Source organism: Oryctolagus cuniculus, chromosome 7, assembly GCF_964237555.1.
Source record: "Oryctolagus cuniculus chromosome 7, mOryCun1.1, whole genome shotgun sequence".
Classification (NCBI taxonomy): domain Eukaryota; kingdom Metazoa; phylum Chordata; class Mammalia; order Lagomorpha; family Leporidae; genus Oryctolagus; species Oryctolagus cuniculus.
The window spans coordinates 47,714,245-47,732,522 of record NC_091438.1 but is presented as its reverse complement, the minus strand read 5'-3'; the positions used below and the strand labels follow the sequence as shown (position 1 = coordinate 47,732,522).

Sequence of the window (18,278 nt, the reverse complement as noted above, 5' to 3'; positions counted from 1 at the left end):
TCCATTCTCCCAGACACTGCAGCACAACCTACAGTCGTCACTCTGAGCAATCTCTGACACTTAAATGTGGACTAAGAAGTTCAAGGCCTGCTTTAAGTTACTGAGGCATAAAACACAGAACTTTCAAAAAGGTCCATGTGAAACCGGTTTCTGGCCCCCATGAGGGGGACTGTCCACATCAGGGCGTAATTGTATGCAGCGAAGGGACACAGGGGCTACTTCCAGGAAAGGTTCAAGAGAGCTGCCCTAACGGCAGGCAGAAGACAGGAAACTTCTATTACATTCTCTCGTTTAAAGCCCCGTATTTTAGTTGACAAACGCCATCATCACTCAAAAAAAAAAAAAAAAAAACAAAAAACGCCCTGCTACCCTTCCTGAACACCAGAAAGCTCCTTCTGGGGCAGTTCAGCTTGGGAGGGAGGGGGGTTGTTTGTTCCAACACTGAGGCCAAACAAGATCACCCAGGACAATCCATCCTTGAGAAAACGCTATTTCTCCCTGCCACTCCGGCACGTTTCCCATTCTTGGAGGGAGGCGGCAGGCAGGGTGCCCTGTTTGGGCAGAGTTGTAGTAACACAGCCTCGTGCTGTGAACCTGAATGGAATGAATCTTAGGGAGGAAGGCAGGGGACCTGGTGCTCTCTCCTCCAGGCACAGGAGGGCTGACTATCAGCAACAAGGAAGGCACCTTCTCCAGCTGAAGACGACTTTGAGAGAATGACTTCAGGGCGCGCAGAAGGCATCCGATCCTCCCTTTAAAGATGAGAACACCCAGGCCCAGAGACGCAGGAAGGACTTCCCAAGGCCACACAATGAGTCTGTGGCAGACCCGCGCTAGGACGCTCTAAAGCTTTCTGACCCCGGGGTTTAGCCGGGTGCTGAGAGAGCTACCAGCTTTGGTGTCAGAAAACCAGTTCTTCCACTAGAGCCAATCACATCCCCACCCTGGGATTCCATTTGTTTGTCTGGATTCTGAAACAACACCATCCACCTTACAAGTGCGTCCGCAGGAGAAAAGTCAATAAACGCGGAGAGCACTCTGTCAACTGTCTGTACAAACACGACGAAGGGACCGTTAGCAACCCACGGCGGAGAAGGAGGAGCTGCAAACCGGCAGCGAGCAAGGATGGACCACTAGGCGGGGGAACGGGCAGGGGGGCGCGAGGGGCCACAGCCATTTCCCCACCCCGCGCCATGGTATAAAAGCCTCCCAAACGTGGGCTTCGGGGAGACAACTTTTAAAGCTCCATGTTTTTATTTATTTTTTTTTTTCCCTGACGCCTCTAAGAATACGCTCTGGAAAACGTCACGTCCCCTCCGGGATGACCCCGATAGCAGCGACTGTTTCCTTCTCTCCGTCTCCTGCCAATTTCAGGGAAACGGAGACTTTAAAAAGAACAACAACAACAGCAAGAATCTGGAGTCCCCACTGCACGCGCCGAACGCGAAAAGCCCTGCCCGGCTCGGCCCCCGCTGGCAGCCGCCGCGCACCGGCACCTCGCGGGGAAACACACTGAGGCGCGGACGTGGGGGTCGCCCGTCCCTTCCCGGGCGAGGGCCGCACGCCGCAGCGGCACAGCGCTGCCCCCTGCGACCCCGACGGCGAGGCTCCGGGCGGGCCCGCCGCTCCCACAGACTGGAAACCCCAACGGGGCGGGGACTCCCCGAAAGGAAAAAGGGGTCGCCTCCCCCTCTCCCCAGTGCGCGCTCCCCCTCGCGCCTCCGCCCCGGGCCGGGAGCGCAGGGTGAGGCCCGAGGAGGCGCCCGCGAAAAAGGAGGCGGAAACGCCTCGCGCCCGACCCCAAAAAGTTGACCGCGACCCCGCCTCACGTGGCCCCTCCCAATCCCGTCTCTTTTAACCGAGGCGACAGCGGCGAGGGCGCATCACTGCGTCTCGCCGAACCCATCTTGCGAGCACAAAACTACGACGGCCCATTTGCTGAGTTTGGTGAAGCCGTCTCCAGGCAGCAGATTCGGAGTCAGGCCACTACCACCCGACACGCCGAAGGTCCTCACCCCGCGGGGAGAGAGAAGCGGATTACGCCCCCACGTCCCCTCCCCACCTCCGGCCGCCGCGACGAGTCCCCAAACTCGCCCGCGGTCCGAGAGCCCGCCGCTGACCCAGATTCCGCCGGGTGGCGGTCGGCGCGCGCCGCTTCCCGGGGGAGTGGGCGCCGCCGGGGCGGGCGGCGCGCGCGGGCCACGCCGGCGACCCCGGCCCGCGCCCCGCGCCACCCACGGCCGACGCCGCGGGGCCTGCAGGCCCGCGAAGCCCACCCCCCAAAAAGGCCGAGTTGGCAGCGCCGCGGAAAAGTTGGACTAACTTCTCAGGCGGCGATGGCTGCAGCAGGCATGAGTGGGACCGGGGGGTCGCGCCCACGCCGCCGGCCCCCAGGAGGAGGAACTCGGGCGGCCCAAGCGGCGGGGCGCCCCCGCCACCCAGCTTCCCGCCCCCCACGAGGCCAGGACGCCCGACTCGATGCGAGCCGAAAGGGGCTAAGCCCCCATGCACACACAAAAACGCCCCCTAGAAACTTAAACCCTTCGCCATTTTAAGTGGAAGGTTTTAATGATTTAAAACTTAAAATTAGACATTTCCCCCAACCTCAGCCCCAGGAGACGATTAGTTTACCACCCTCCTCATACACCCACCAGGACCCCCAGAAACCCGACCCCCGGAATATAGGACTGGTGGGGAAGGGGTGGGGGCTGAGTCATCTCACCTCCTCCGGGGCTCTGTTCCTTAACTCCAGGTTAATCCTCTTCTTCATCTCCATGTCCTCCTCCTGCTCTTCTGCGACTACTCTCCTCCCTACCCCTTTCCTGCCTTTCCCACTACCCCCAACCCTAAAAATTTTTTAAAGATTTGGAAATGAATGAAAAGAAATGCAAATATAAACGCCTACTACCACCAGATAGGTGTGAAGGAGAAAGAAAAGAATAGCAAATGGAGTCCAAGGAGTTGGGACTCTAACTCAGCTGCCCCCACCTCCTTGTCCACACACCCGCGCGCGCACACACACGCTCGCACACATACACACATACACACACACACGCACACACACGGAGCCGCAGTTCCTTCCCCTTCAATGGCTGCTCAGAGACTGAACCTCCATGACACGGCACCGCCAACCCCCTGGCCTACACTCCACCCACCTCCCGAACGTATTGGTTGAGTCTTTAGCGTCACACTCTCCCATTGGAGTAAGCAAATGTCTATCAGTCTTCAGGGCGGACCTGGACCAGGATCTCTGTTTCTAGTGGCTACGACCAAGCGCGCAGTTAACTCCGATAGGTCCAGGAGGGTGTACGTCCCGGCGAAACGATTTTGAATCCCAGTCGCCCCCCTCTTTTTCTTTGTGTGGTTGGCGCGCTTTCCCTAGGCGCTCGGACGGTTTTGATGCCTGTTGGATTTGTTTTTTTGTTTTGTGTTCTTTTCGGGTTTCACAGTTAAAGGGAGGGAGAAAGCATCTTGTGTGTGCCAAGAGTTGCGAGCCTGATAATTCGCCACATGGCACACGCCGGCTCTTGGCCGTTTTAAAGCAGCTTCGCAGTAAGGCGAACAGCACGCTGAGAGCATGGCTTCGTGGCACCGCCTGGGGACAGGCTCCCCACGGAGACGGACCTTCCGTGCGGCACAGCCGGGGCCGGTGGAGAGAGCGGCCAGGTGGAGAGAGCGTGGCAGCGCTGCATGAAAAAAAAAAAAAAAAAACAGTTTTGAAGGCAGTTGCGTGGGGTATGAAAGTTAGGAACCTCTACATAAAACTATATGTTACTGAGTTAATTGTTTCTGTTAATAAAAACTGAGACCTTGGAACACAGCACTGGCCTAATGAAAATCAGACTTTAATTCTCACAGAAATGGCACAGCAATACCGTTCCCTTATACTTGCCCTTTGGTTGGTTTCCATGGAAATCTACACCTGAAATTAAAGTGTGCCTTTTGGAAAGTCTATATGTGGGATAAGAATGATTTTTTAAAATCTTGTCTTGAGTCTTTTTTTTCTTTTTTTTTTTTTTTAGTTCTTGTTTAAATTCAGCCCTCATGCCCTACACCATTCTTGTGATAAATACCTAGCAGATGATTGGGGAAGAAAGTGGGTGAAGTTGGTGCCATGCCTCAGAAGGCTGTGGACTCGATTTTGGGTTTTGTTTTTTTAGGTTTCCCAGGTCTTCAGGTTAGAAATCTTAGACTTTCCCACACAGACTCCTCGCCATTCCACCAGTCCCCTCCCCGGCCACCGACCAGCAAATGGGCTTAGGCTTCCCAATACAGAAGATAAATTTCTACATGGCACCACAGGTAGGGGCGGGCGTCAGCATTTGGAAAGGGAAAGTTCCTTAAGTTGTGTTTGCTTTAATGAAAACAATGCTAAAGAAAGCCAGGATGATATGAAAACTGAACCAAAATGGACTAAGAAACAGTTCAGGAAAGAGTTTAAAAGCCAGAGAATTTAGAAACAGCTAAAGGGGCTGGCGCTTTGGCATAGCGGGTAAAGCCCCGGCCTGCAGTGCCTGCATCCCATATGGACACCAGTTCGAGTCGATCCAGCTCTCTGCTATGGCCTGGGAAAGCAGAAGATGGCCCAAACCCTTGGGCCCCCGTACCCACGTGGGAGACTGGGAAGAAGCTCCTGGCTCCTGGCTTCGGATCGGCACAGCTCCAGCATTGCGGCCAACTGGGCAGTGAACCAGCGGATGGAAGACCTCTCTCTCTCTGCCTCTCCTTATCCCTCTGTGTAACTCTGACTTTCAAATAAATAAATCTTAAAAAAAAAAAAAAAAAAAAAAAAAAAAAAAAAAAAAAGATGTGAGACTTGGGAACAGAATCAAGTCTACTCCCTTCACAGTTTTATTTAAACAAAACAAACAAACAAACAAAAAAACAGAAACAGCTAACAAGGAAGATGTACAGATGTACGGCTTAGTACCAACCTGGGGATGCACCCTGAGTTCTAATCTCACCTGCAGCTGCCGGTTCTGGAGCGAAATCCAAATGCGCCTCAGGGACAGAGATTTGGATTTGGGAGGCATCTATCTACTTACAAGTGATAGTGGAAAAAAGGTCCATAGGGAATGTATATAGTAATACCATTAGATGGAGGAGAGCAAAACAGTGTTGAGGAGAAAACAGAGGAGAGGCATTGTCTCCCAAAGTACTCAGGGAAACCAAGGAGTAGGTAGAGAAGGCAGAATGTATAGAAGCCAAAGAAGAAATAAAATAGAGGCCAGTGTTGTGGTGTAGCCGGCAAAGCCGACACACTGCTCCGCTTCTGATCCAGCTCCCTGCTAATGGCCTGGGAAAGCAGCGGGAGATGCCCAAGTGTTGGGCCTCTGCCATCCATGTGGGAGACCCGGAAGAAGCTCCTTCCTGGCTTCCGGCTTCTGCTGTTGTGGCCATCTGAGTAGTGAACCAACAGATGGAAGATCTCTCTCTCTCTCTCTCTCTCTCTCTCTCTCTCTCTCTGTAACTCTGACTTTCAAATAAACAAATAAACATTTAAAAAAAAAAAAAAAGACATGAACTAGATGGTTCCTGGGACTAAATGACAGGGCTTCCGTAGTGGAACACAGCAGACAGAATGAACATGAGGAAAGGCCATGAATTCGTTTTCCCCTTGAGTAGTGGCTGCAGAAAGCTCACCACAGTTGCCTAGACAGGGATCCAGCCAAGCAGGCCTTCTTCCCCAGACCCCTCATCCCCATCCTGATACCATGTCATATCTGCATAGGGGATGCCGGCGCTTCAGGCCAGGGCTTTAACCCACTGCGCCACTGCACCGGCCCCACCACCTCTTTTCAGTCTTAAGGAGGAAGCCAGGATAAATAAGAGGCTGAGGGAGGAGACAGCCCCAACAGGGCTAGGTTCAGGTGCCCAGAAATAGAGCGTCTGGAAAGAGGTTGCATGAGGAAAAAATTCCCACACCAGTATATAGATGTATGGAATTAAAATGAAGGGATGGGAGTTACCTACAGTCAGGAGAAAAGCCAAACTCATAAACCAGAATGTGTTTGAAGATGAAGTAATTAGGCAAGGCTTCCACGGTGAGGCTAATCAAGAGGGAGATGATAAAGGAGCAGAATGAGTGACAAGGTGGTTTAGAAGACTTGTTTAATCCACCAATAAGAAGCGTGCATCAGGATATCATCAAACAACTAAGCTCACTTTCTCTGCTGAGTATCTTGTTTGCCCCTCTAGATCCACTCTTTGCCCTTCTCTACCCAGTAGTCCAAAGCCCATATGCACTGCATCAAGTCCTGTGGCTTCCCAGGTTTTTTCCTGGTAGGAAACGAGAGGCCAAGAGGAGAGAAGTTGGGGAAATCACTCCCCCAGCTTCCTCTCGGCCAAGTTCTTACAAGATGGCTAAGTCCCTCTGCTAAGCCGGAGATCCCATCAAGGCTGTGGAGGACACCGGGGTGTACTGCCCGGATAGGAGTATGGGACTTATTCCCTAGCAGCTGGAGATAGTGCCAGAAGGTGAGTCTTAGCTGACAGCCCTTGTAGGAGATTGCCTCCCTGAAGAAAACAGCCTTGCTGTAAACTATACCTCCTTCCAGGTAAGCTCACATCCAATGACTGCTCAACATAAAGGTGTAAAGGCCCAGCCTACACTTTTGTCAAGACAAACTTTGAAGGTCATCCCAGCCCCAGAGCACTCCATGGGGTCGGCCAAAACCTTGGTTAAGACTGCATTATGGGGGGGCCGGTGCTGTGGCATAGCAGGTAAAGCCGCCTCGTGCAGTGCCAGCATCCCACATGGATGCCAGTTTGAGTCCTGACTGCTCTACTTCCGATCCAGCTCTCTGCTATGGCCTGGGAAAGCAGTAGAAGATGGCCCAAGTGCTTGGGCCTCTGCACCGCTGTGGGAGACCCGGAAGAGGCTCCTGGCTCCTGGCTTCAGATCGGCCAAGCTCTGGCCATTGCAGCCAATTGGAGAGTGAGACAGAGGATGGAAGACCTCGCTCACTCTCTCTCTCTCTCTCCCTCCCTCCTTCTTCCCCCCCTCCCCGCCCCATGTAACTCTGATTTCAAATAAATAAATAAATCTTAAAAAAAAGAGAGACTGCATTGTGGGGCCAGTGCTGTGGCATAGCAGGTTAAGCCTCCCCCTGCAGTTCCAATATCCCATGTGGGCACCGGTTCCTGTCCTGGCTACCCCACTTCCGATCTAGCTCCTTGCTAATGCACCTGGGAAAAGCAGCAGAAGATGGCCCAAGTGCTTGGGTTCCTGCACCTACATGGAAGACGCAGAGGAAGCTCCTGGCTCCTGCCTTTGGCCTTGCCTAACCCCAGCCATTACGGCCATCTAGGGAAAGATCCAGCAGATGGAAGATATCGCTTCTGTCTCTCCTTCTCTTTTTGTTTTACTCTGCCTTTCAAATAAATAAGTCTTACTAAGAAAAAAAAAAAGAATGCTTTGCCATTCAGCTCTTTCAAGCTCTCTGCTTGATCCTACTTCTCTCTCCTGCCTTCCACAGATATTGATTCCAATATTCCCCAACAATAAATATCCTGGATGATATTTCCATCTCAGAGTCTCCTTCCTAAGGAACCCAGAAGCCAATACCACGTGGACTAGAGACAGATGATGCCACATCACATCCTGCTCAAATCCCAGACTCTCGAGTAAATGAGGCATGGTTTTTGTTTGAAGCTACTCAGTTTTGAGGTGGCTTGTTAGCAATATATAGCTAAATATAGCAGCAATATATAACTAGGAGTATACCCAAGGTCCTGCAATTAGTAATTTATGAAAATGAATCTCAAATCCAGTTCCTCTACTCAAAGTTCAAAAGCTCAAAGCTTTTCCAAAGGTGCCCATGCCCATTATAATCCTGCTTGATTTGTGGGTGCACAAAATGTTACTCCCTACTGGTGCTCAAAATGCCACCATTATTTGATTTTTTTTTTTTTTTTTTTTTTTTTTTGGACAGGCAGAGTGGACAGTGAGAGAGAGAGACAGAGAGAAAGGTCTTCCTTTGCCGTTGGTTCACCCTCCAATGGCCGCCGCGGCCGGCGCGCTGCGGCCAGCGCACCGCGCTGATCCAATGGCAGGAGCCAGGAGCCAGGTGCTTTTCCTGGTCTCCCATGGGGTGCAGGGCCCAAGCACCTGGGCCATCCTCCACTGCACTCCCTGGCCACAGCAGAGAGCTGGCCTGGAAGAGGGGCAACCGGGACAGAATCCGGCGCCCTGACCGGGACTAGAACCCGGTGTGCCGGCGCCGCTAGGCGGAGGATTAGCCTAGTGAGCCGCAGCGCCGGCCCATTATTTGATCTTATGACCCCTGCCAAGACACAAAAATTCCTGAATCTGAATAACTAAGTAAATGTGCTAATTCTATTAATCCTTAGTTGCAAATATTTATCAGATATTTTTGTGAAAAAGTTTTGACTGGCACCATGAAAGCTATAAAATGATTGAACTACCCTACATTTTCCACATTTTTTCCAATCCCATTCTTTTATTTGTGATCCTCTTCTCTGTAAAGATTGTCGGTAAATGGTGAGGAGGGAAGCCAACATATTGCTAAAGTAAACTTTTTTTTTTTTTTTGACAGGCAGAGTTAGACAGTGAGAGAGAGAGAGACAGAGAGAAAGGTCTTCCTTTCCCGTTGGTTCACCCCCCAAGTGGCCGACACGGCCAACGCACTGTGCCAATCCGAAGCCAGGAGCCAGGTGCTTCCTCCTGGTCTCCCATGCGGGTGCAGGGCCCAAGCACTTGGGCCATCCTCCACTGCACTCCCGGGCCACAGCAGAGAGCTGACTTGGAAGAGGGGCAATCAGGACAGAATCCGGCGCCCCAACAGGGACTAGAACCCAGGGTGCCGGCGCCACAGGCGGAGGATTAGCCAAGTGAGCCACGGCGACAGCCTAAAGTTAACTTTTGATTACTATGTGTGAAACCAAATCCTGTGGAATATCCATACAATTTTTAAATTCTAGGTTGATCTTTCTGAGTTTGCTAAGACTTGCACACTAGTTTTTGTTTAATTATTATTATTTTTATTTGACAGGTAGAGTTATAGACAGTGAGAGAGAGAAACAGAGAGAAAGGTCTTCCTTCCGTTCGTTCACTCCCCGATCCAAAGCCTGGAGCCAGGAGCTTCTTCCCAGTCTCCCATGCGGATGCAGGGGCTCAAGCACTTGGGTCATCTTCCAGTCCTCTAGTCCCAGCTGCTCCTCTTCAGATCCAGCTCTCTGCCTGGGAAAGCAGTAGGAGATAACCCTAGTCCTTGGGCTCCTGCACCCGTGTGGGAGACCTGGAAAAAGCTCCTGGCTCCTGGTTTCGGATCAGCATAGCTCCAGCCATTTCGGCCAATTGGGGAGTAAATCAGCGGATGAAAGACTCTCTCGCTGGCGCCGTGGCTCAATAGGCTAATCCTCCACCTGCGGCGCCAGCATTCCAGGTTCTAGTCCTGGTTGGGGCGCCAGATTCTGTCCAGGTAGCTCCTCTTCCAATCCAGCTCTCTGCTGTGGCCCAGGAGTGCAGTGGAGGATGGCCCAAGTCCTTGGGCCCTGCACCCCATGGGAGACCAGGAGAAGCACCTGGCTCCTGGTTTCAGATCAACTGAGGTGCGCCAGCTGCGGCGGCCATTGGAGGGTGAACCAACAGGAAAGGAAGACCTTTCTCTCTGTCTCTCTCACTGTCTAACTCTGCCTGTCAAAAAACAAAACAAAAAAAAAAGAAGTGAGGCATCTGAGACTTGAATCGCACACTGCAGATTAACCTACTGCAACACAGCACTGGCCTCAACAAGGTTACTCTAAAAAAAAAAAAAAAAAAGACAATTTGAGAGTTCTGGTTAAGCATTGATAATTTAATATACATATTTGCCTTCATTTCTTTCTAACCTTACAAAATGAAAATGGATGATAAAATGAGCCCACATGGCCCAGTCCTGGCCATTGGCAGCCATTTGGAGAGTGAACCAGCAGATAGACGATCTCTCTCTCTCTTTCTATAACTCTACCTTTCAAATACATAAATCAATCTTTAAAAAAAAAAAAAAGCACAATACAATGTTGGGATCTATAGTTCTGATGAGCAGAGTAGCTCAGAAATGCTTCTTCATAGTCTATAGCTACAGCACCCTGAACGTGCCCGATCTCATCTGATCTGGGAAGCTAAGCAGGGTCAGGCCCGGTTAGCAGGTGGATGGGAGAAATGCTTCTTCACTGGTGATGGTTTCCTTCCAGCAAAGGGAGCTCAGGTAGTGTGCCTGGGCCTCTCTCACCACGGATTCACCTGCTCTAAGAGCACTGTTCCACTCAGCTCCATCCTCCTGGCTCTTGGGAGGGGAGCTGCCCAGCACTGCTCCATCGCAGGAGCCACCCCGGGCCAGCTCACCGGCCTCTGAGGAACGGTCAGCAGGCCCAGCGACACTCATCACTCATGCTAAGCTGCAGCTTCCAGCCTGCCAGCCACCACTGAGAAAGGCCGCATGTTAACTTCCATCTTTATTTTTGGCTTTATTATTTTTTTTAAGATTTAGTTATTTATTTGAAAGGCAGAATTACAGAGAGGGAGAGGCAGAGAGAGAGAGAGGTCTTCTATCCAGTGGTTCACTCCCCACATGGCCGCAACAGCCAGAGCTGAGCCAATCCGAAGCCAAGTTTCCAGGAGTGTCTTCTGGGTCTCCCACACAGGTGCAGGGGCCCAAGGGCTTGGGCCATCTTCTACTGCTTTCCCAGGCCATAGCAGAGAGCTGGATCAGAGGTTGAGCAGCCGGGATGTGAACCGGTGCCCATATGGGAGGCTGGCACTGCAAGCGGCAGGTTTACCCACTATGCTATAGCACTGGCCCCAACTTATAGCTTTCTTTATCAATATGTTCAGGACTCTTGACCAAACAAGGAATGCCAGTATTGAGGTCCCCTTCAGAAATCCTAATAGACTAGAAGTAATTGTCTTAAAAGAGAGGAGAAAATTGAAGCCTTCTGCAGGAGGTTAAAGTACAAACTGACGCTTTAGAACTGAAAAAGATTCTGAATTTGGAGACACTAAAAGCCCTTGAAGTTGAAGGCGAGGAGAGGGCTCAGACAGAAGATTGGTTGCAGGTTGTATTAGAACAGTTAAACCTACTTCCCTACTTCTGAAAGTCAAAACACAGTTACCTTACACTCAGAGACACCAGACATAACTAAGACCAAGTTACAGGCAATGAAAACAGATCCAAAAAGTCAAAATTCTTACTCAAACAAAGACAGCCATTTCTTCCCCAAAATCTACGCTTTTCCCTTCTTCATTTCTCTTACATTTGGGTATAAGTTCAGGCAAAAAAAAAAAAATTAGGCATTTCCTCCCTGGAAAAATGACCAGCTAAGACACAAGCTCAGAGACATTGACAAAAGGTAGGAAACTGCCACATACCTACTTGAGCGCCTCATTGTGCAGTCCATCAGCAAACAAGTTTCCAGAAGACATGATTATATATATTATATATAAATTAAATGATCTATATAGACACCTCCTACATGCCTCACTTTTTTTTTTTTTTCAAGTTTCTTCTACTTATTTGAAAGGCAGAGTGACAGAGAGAGAGAGGAAGAGAAGAGAGAAAAAGACCTTCCATTTGCTGGTTCACTTCTCCAGAGGACCACAACAGTTGGGATAGAGCCAGGCAGAAGCCAGGAGTTTGGAACTCTTCTGAATCTTCCATATGGGTGGCAGGAATCCAAGCACTTGAGCCATCACCTGCTGCCTCCCAGGCACATTAGCAGGAAGCTGGATCGCATGCAAAGGAGCTAGGACTACACCCCAAGCCCTCTAATGGGGGATATGAACACCCCAAGCAGCAGCTTATCCCATTGTACCACAACAGCCACCCCAAGGCTATATTTTTAAATTCCACTTAACCTCAGCTTAATTAACTCAACTGTTTCCACAAAACATCAAAAACAAAATCTTAGTAATCGAAGAGTTGAATATGTGCCACACAGTTTTGTACAGCACTTAAGCACTGCTTGGGGGGCATTAGACTGTGGCATAGACGGTAAAGTCACCGCCTGCAGTGCCAGAATCCCATATGGGCGCTGGTTCGAGACCCAGCTCCTTCACTTCGATCCAGCTCTCTGGTATGGCCTGGGAAAGCAGTGGAAGATGGCCCAAGTGCTTGGACCCCTGAACCCACATGGGAGACCAGGAAGAAGCTCCTGGCTCCTGGCTTCAGATGGCCCAGCTCCTGCCATTGTGGCTATTTGGGGAGTGAACTAGCAGATGGAAGACCTCTCTCTGCCTCTGCCTCTGCCTCTGCCTCTTTGTAACTCTTCCTTTCAAATAAATAAATAAATCTTTAAAAAAAAAAAAGTACTCACAGCAGTAACACACGCTCAAAAAATTATCCAGCTATGTTTCAAGAAAAAAGGAAACAGGGGCTGGCGCCGTGGCTCACTTGGTTACTCCTCCGCCTGTGGTGCCGGCATCCCATATGGGTGCCAGGTTCTAGTCCCGGTTGCTCCTCTTCCAGTCCAGCTCTCTGCTGTGGCCTGGGAGGGCAGTGGAGGATGGCCCAAGTGCTTGGGCGCCAGCACTGGCATGGGAGACCAGGAGAAGCACCTGGCTCCTGGCTTCGGATCGGCGCAGCGCCAGCTGCAGCGGCCAATTGGGGAGTGAACCAACGGAAGGAAGACCTTTCTGTCTGTCTCTCTCACTGTCTTTAACTCTACCTGTCAAATAAATAAATAAATAAATAAATAAAATTTTTATTTAAAAAAAGGAAATAAGTTTGCTTAGATATGGTCTGTCTTTAAAAAAAAAAAAAGAAAAAAGAAAAGCAGCAGCGTGGGATGCCTGCATCTATGCTAGAATGCCTGGGTTTAAGTCCTGACTCTGCTCCCAGTTCCAGCTTCCTGCTACTGTGCACCCTGAGAGGTAACAGGTTCAAGTACTTGTGTCCCTGCCACCCACGTGGGAGATTCGGATTGAGTTCCCAGCTCCTGACTTCAACCTGACCCAGCATTGACTATTACACATTTGGGGAGTGAATCCAGAGATGGGTAATCTCTCTCTCTCTCTCTCTCTCTCTCTCTCTCTCTATCTCTGTCTTCCAAATAAATTTTAAACAAGAAGAAAAGAGTGACAACTTGTATATATACCATTGGAGGGATATAAACGTTATGCACAGCAATATGACAATAAATATAGCAAAAGCCCTAAAAATATTCATGTCCTAAATTAAAACCAAACTGAGATGCCACTACATGCCTATTAGAATGGTTATTTTTTTGGACTGACAGTCTCAAATGCTGACAAAGACAAGGAGTAACTGAGGCGCTCACACATTGCTGGTGGGGATAAAAAACAGTACAAAACCCGTGGAAAGCAGTTTGGTAGTCTCTTACAGTTAAACGCGCACCTACTGTAAATGGCAGCACTAGGTGTTCACTTCCACTCCTGGGTATTCACTCTAGAACAATAAAAACGTTTGTCCACTCCAACACCTGTACTCAAATGTTTATAGTGGTTGCACAAACTAGAGGTAACCCACATGTTCCTCGGCTGGGAAATGGATAAACAACAGACAAACTCAGCAACAGAAAGGAGCAATTTCCTGGTACACAATGTGAATGACGGCTACATGAGGGAAGGCAGACTCAAAAGGCTACGTACTTTGTAATTTCACACACAAGACATTCTGAGAAAGGCGACATTTCACTGTGAGGAAATAGATCAATACAGCAGTTACCCAACGACGCATGTGCGAAGAAAAGTTGGCCCGAGGGAATCGTGGAGGGGGCAGGGGTGATGAAACTGTCCCACCTGCTGCTGCTGATGGCAGGCGAGACAGGCTAGGGACGAGCTCCAAGTGGATCAGGAGCGAGGAACTGCGGGATCCTGGGCGCGAAACAGCCACTGCTCCCCAGCCAGGGACTTCTGCATTGCCCAGAGTGAGGGATATGCGACCTGCCTGGGGGGCGGGGGGGGGGGGGGGGGGGAGGGGGCGGTAGTGAGCAACACCACCATTTTGAGAATGTTGTGTGCACACACACACACACAAAAGCACCTGGCTGCAGCCAGCCTAGCCAGCCTAAGAGTTGTGTGCTGGGCGGGAGAGGGGGAGGGAGAACACTGAAGGTCGGGTGCAGAACAAAGTGCCCAAGTGCTGAGGAGAATGCACCACACCTGCCCCACCCCATCACAGCAAGTATTCAGCGCCTGGCCTGTTGGCCTCTTCCCACCCGGCTTCCTCCCTGGAGTGGGAGCGGAAGCCCCAGATAAATCTTGCCCAGGTTGCATTTGGGCCTCCTGTCAATTTCTGTTTGCAAGTGAGCTAAAGAACCTGGGGTCGGCAACAATACCACTGGGCATTTGTCAACACTCAGAACTGTTCACTAAACAGGGTGCATCTTACTGTATATAACTAAACTAGAACATCATCCTGGCTTTTAAGAAAATGAGTTTAAAATTTTTCATAGTCAAAAGTCCTTTTAAAAAGTGTGCCCCCTCTTGCAATTCGACTTCTAGGAATTAACTGGACAAGTGTATGAAGAAGGATAGTCTAACTTAAGTAATGTTTGTCACATGCAAAAATTGAAAACCACAGCCCATATGCAAAGGATTGGTTAAAATATTAGGTTAGGGGCCAGTACTGTGGCCCAGTGGGTTAAAGCCCTGGCCTGAAGCACTAGCATCCCATATGGGCACCGGTTCTAGTCCCGGCTGCTCCTCTTCCAATCCAGCTCTCTGCTGTGGCCTGGGAAAGCAGTAGAAGATGGTCCAAGTCCTTGAGCCCCTGCACCCATGTGGGAAACCAGCAAGAAGCTCCTGGCTCCTGGCTCCTGGCTCCTGGCTCCTGGCTTCGGATCAGCTCAGCTCCCACCGTTGCGGCTATCTGGGGAGTGAGCCAGTGGATGGAAGACCTCTCTTTGTCTCTACCTCTCTCTGTAACTCTGTCTTTCTAATAAATAAAATAAATCTTTAAAAAAAGTAAAAAAAAAAAATAAAAACATTAGGTTATTCCTATACAAAACCATTTTATCATTAAATTAATGACATGGATATAGATTTATTGACATAGAAGAATATTCACAAGAGAGTGCTTAAAAACAAGTTATAGGCCAATTATGCATATACAATAATCCCATTTTTATAAAAAATAATACATATAGGGGCTGGCGCTATGATGTAATAGGTAAAGCCACCACTTGCAGTGCCGGCATCCCATATGGGTGCCAGTTGGAGTCCCAGCTGCTCTATTTCCTCCAGCTCTCTGCTATGGCCTGGGAAAGCAGTACAAGATGGCCCAAGTCCTTGGGCACCTGCATCCGTGTGGGAGACCCAGAAGAATCTCCTGGCTCCTGGCTTCAGATCGATGCAGCTCTGGCACTGTGGCCATCTGGGGAGTGAACCAGCGGATGGAAGACCTCTCTCTCTCTGCCTCTCTATAACTCTGCCTTTCAAATAAATAAATCTTTTTTAAAATACTACGTATATATAAATATATACACAAAATATGTAATGATATGTGGCTTCATAGAGAAAATTTTATAAGGTCAGATGTTAACAGTGATTATCTCTAATTATGAGAATTTTTTTATTTTTATTTTTTAAAGACATTTATTTGAGAGGCAGAATTACAGATAGAGGGAGAAACAGAGAGAAAGGTCTTCCATCCACTAGTTCACTCCCCAAACGGCCACAAAGGCCGGAGCTGGGCAGATCCGAAGCCAGGAGCCAAGAGCTTCTTCTGGGTCTCCCATGTGGTTGCAAGGGCCCAAAAACTTGGGTCACCTTCCACTGCTTTTCCAGGACATTAGCAGGGAGCTGGAGCAGAAGTGGAGCAGCCAGGCATGAACTGGAGCCCATGTGGGATGCCAGCACCACAGGCAGAGGCCCAACCCACTGGAGAATTTTTTAAGAGATGCTATTTTTGTTTCTTTTTTGATTCTTGTAACTTCCATTTTTCCTAATCAGGCATTACTTATATAATTTTAAAATAATAATTAAGAGAAAAAGTGACAAACCATTGTCAAGATCTGATGTTCTCTATCATTCTATCATTCTGGAACTAATTACAAGTAATTTTTTTTTTTTTTTGAGAGAGAGAAAAATCAATTATTTCTAATGTGCTTGACTTTATAACAAACCTATAATGATACTACTTAAATAAAAGGCATCTAATTCATGACATAAGCATGTTGGATGGTAGAAAAATAAAGAGAATGAAGGCTCTATGAACTCATTAATAAGTGCCAAATAACTGGGCTCCTGCCCCCCACGTGGGAGACCTGGACTGTATTCCAGCCCTTGCCTTCAGCCCCAGCCCAGCTCCGGCCATTGCAGCATTTGGGGAGATAGGAATGTGCTCCTGTGGTCTCTCTCTCTGCCTCTCAAATAAAAGAATAATCGTAACTGCATTGCTCCTTTGCAAATACAGTGGTTAAGATGCCCACATCCCAAACTGGAGTCCCTGGGTCCACTTCCAATTCCAGCTTCCCACGAATGCACTTCCAGGAAGGCAACAGAGGATGGCTCAAGTACTTGGGTCCCTGCCACCCATGTGAGAAACCAAGATTGAGATCAGGCCTCTTGCCTTTGATCTGGCCCAACCCTGGCTGTTGTGAGCATTTGTGGAGTGAACCAGTGAATGAAAGATTCTCTATCTGTATCTGTGTGTGTGTGTGTCTGTCTGTCTGTCTGTCTTCAAAAAAGAAAGAAAGAAAGAAAATAAATAAATAAATAAAAACTCAGATGTTGACTTAGAAATAACTCTAAGTTTAGACACATTACTGGTTTTGTGTTTGGATTTCCTCCTTAGAGCAATGTCTCCCAAATCACTACAGGGAATTAACTGAAGCAGTAACAGCCAGAGCCAAAAATAGCTTTCATTGACTTGAAAGGTTTTGGGTTTTGTTTTTTAAGTATCCTAACACACTGAATCAGGGGTCAAGCTGAGCTGGAATTTTTTTGTTCTAATAATATTTCTATATGACTCCTTTCAAGACTCACATCCTTCTGAAAAACGAACTGTTATTTTAAAAGCAAGTAAGTTATCAGTGAAAATACAGCAAGTTCTTTGACCACACATTTTAAAAGAAATTCCAGTAAGTTGTCACAATCTTATCTGAGAATGGACTTCTGACTTGAGGGGTGATCTAAACCAGCAATAAGCTAGCCATCACCAGATTATGCTAGGTCATCCTCGGATTCCTATCCCATTTCCTCCAGAATCAGTGAAAAAATTCTCATGAATGCAAGTTTCTCACCAGTGAAGGGAAATGGTAGAAATGTCAATATTGTTTGCTTAGGTTGGTAGATGAACCGCAGAGAACAAGAAGGAAGGGGAAAGACAGGCATGGTAAGATGGTTGCCACCAGAGCAGATGGAGCAGTTACAATTCAAGGGCTCTGATGGCTTCCCTCCTTCCTTCCAGGGGAAGTAGTTCAATGAACATATGAAGGAGAATCCTGCTTTGACCAAATCTGTCCTTTGGTGTTGCTCTGAGAGATGATGAAGCATGGGTGTGACTGCCTCGGAGCGGTAATGGTTCTATTCTTACCTGTAACTATAGGACCTGGTTAACCTGCCCTGTGTTCCCACCATCTGGGGAGACAGCTAATAGCCCAATTGTTCTGCCTCCTCCACCTTGGATCACCAAACACTTTGCTCTACCACCATTTAGAACTTCTCACCATTGCATTCTAGAAATGGATCTAAGGTATCTACAGCCCCTGAGAGACTGCCAAGTTACTCCTGTTTGTACTTGTAGGACATGGCAATGAACCTGACACCTAGAAGTACCTGATATCTGTTTGTAAACTACTGGAGGAATGGTTGCAAACCTCAAAGAAAAAGATGACTGCAAAGGGTGGTTCCAGATGGCTGAGATTTCTCCAAGGACGGCACACTCCTTCCTGCCTCGGCTTCTCCAGGTGGTATAACAGGTGTTGGTTCTCACCGTGGTCCCTCAGTCCAGGAACATCAGCACTGGTATCGGCCCGGCACCTGTTAGAAATGCAAATCTCTGGACATCCCCAAGATGTACAGATTCAGGAATTATGGGGGTGAGGCCCAGAAATTGTATTTTAATAAGCTTCCACTGTCCTTCTGTTGCACACTGATGTTTGAGAACCAGTGATGTTGGACAAAGCCCACGGAAAACTTGTGCCCTTTCTCTGGTTTAACCTAACAGCTATGTGACAACCATGGCTGAATCTTTAAGTCCCTCAAAACTCAGTCTCTACGGGGGTTGCAATGATGCCTAAGGGCTCTCTGGTCCAAAATGCTGTGAAACACCAGAGGCAAAAAGATAGTGAATCAATGTTCCAGTGACGAGACT

The 18,278-nt window shown here is 48.8% G+C and overlaps 1 long non-coding RNA gene across 1 annotated transcript; it reads right to left on the bottom strand.

Annotated features, from left to right (window-relative positions):
• Nucleotides 1–2,738: 2,738 nt before the first annotated feature.
• Nucleotides 2,739–18,236, bottom strand: LOC138850546 (uncharacterized). The gene is made up of 2 exons (XR_011390444.1): nucleotides 17,782–18,236; nucleotides 2,739–3,686 (listed from the first exon to the last, which is right to left on the bottom strand). It is a non-coding gene; the product is annotated as an uncharacterized lncRNA (long non-coding RNA).
• Nucleotides 18,237–18,278: the final 42 nt, after the last annotated feature.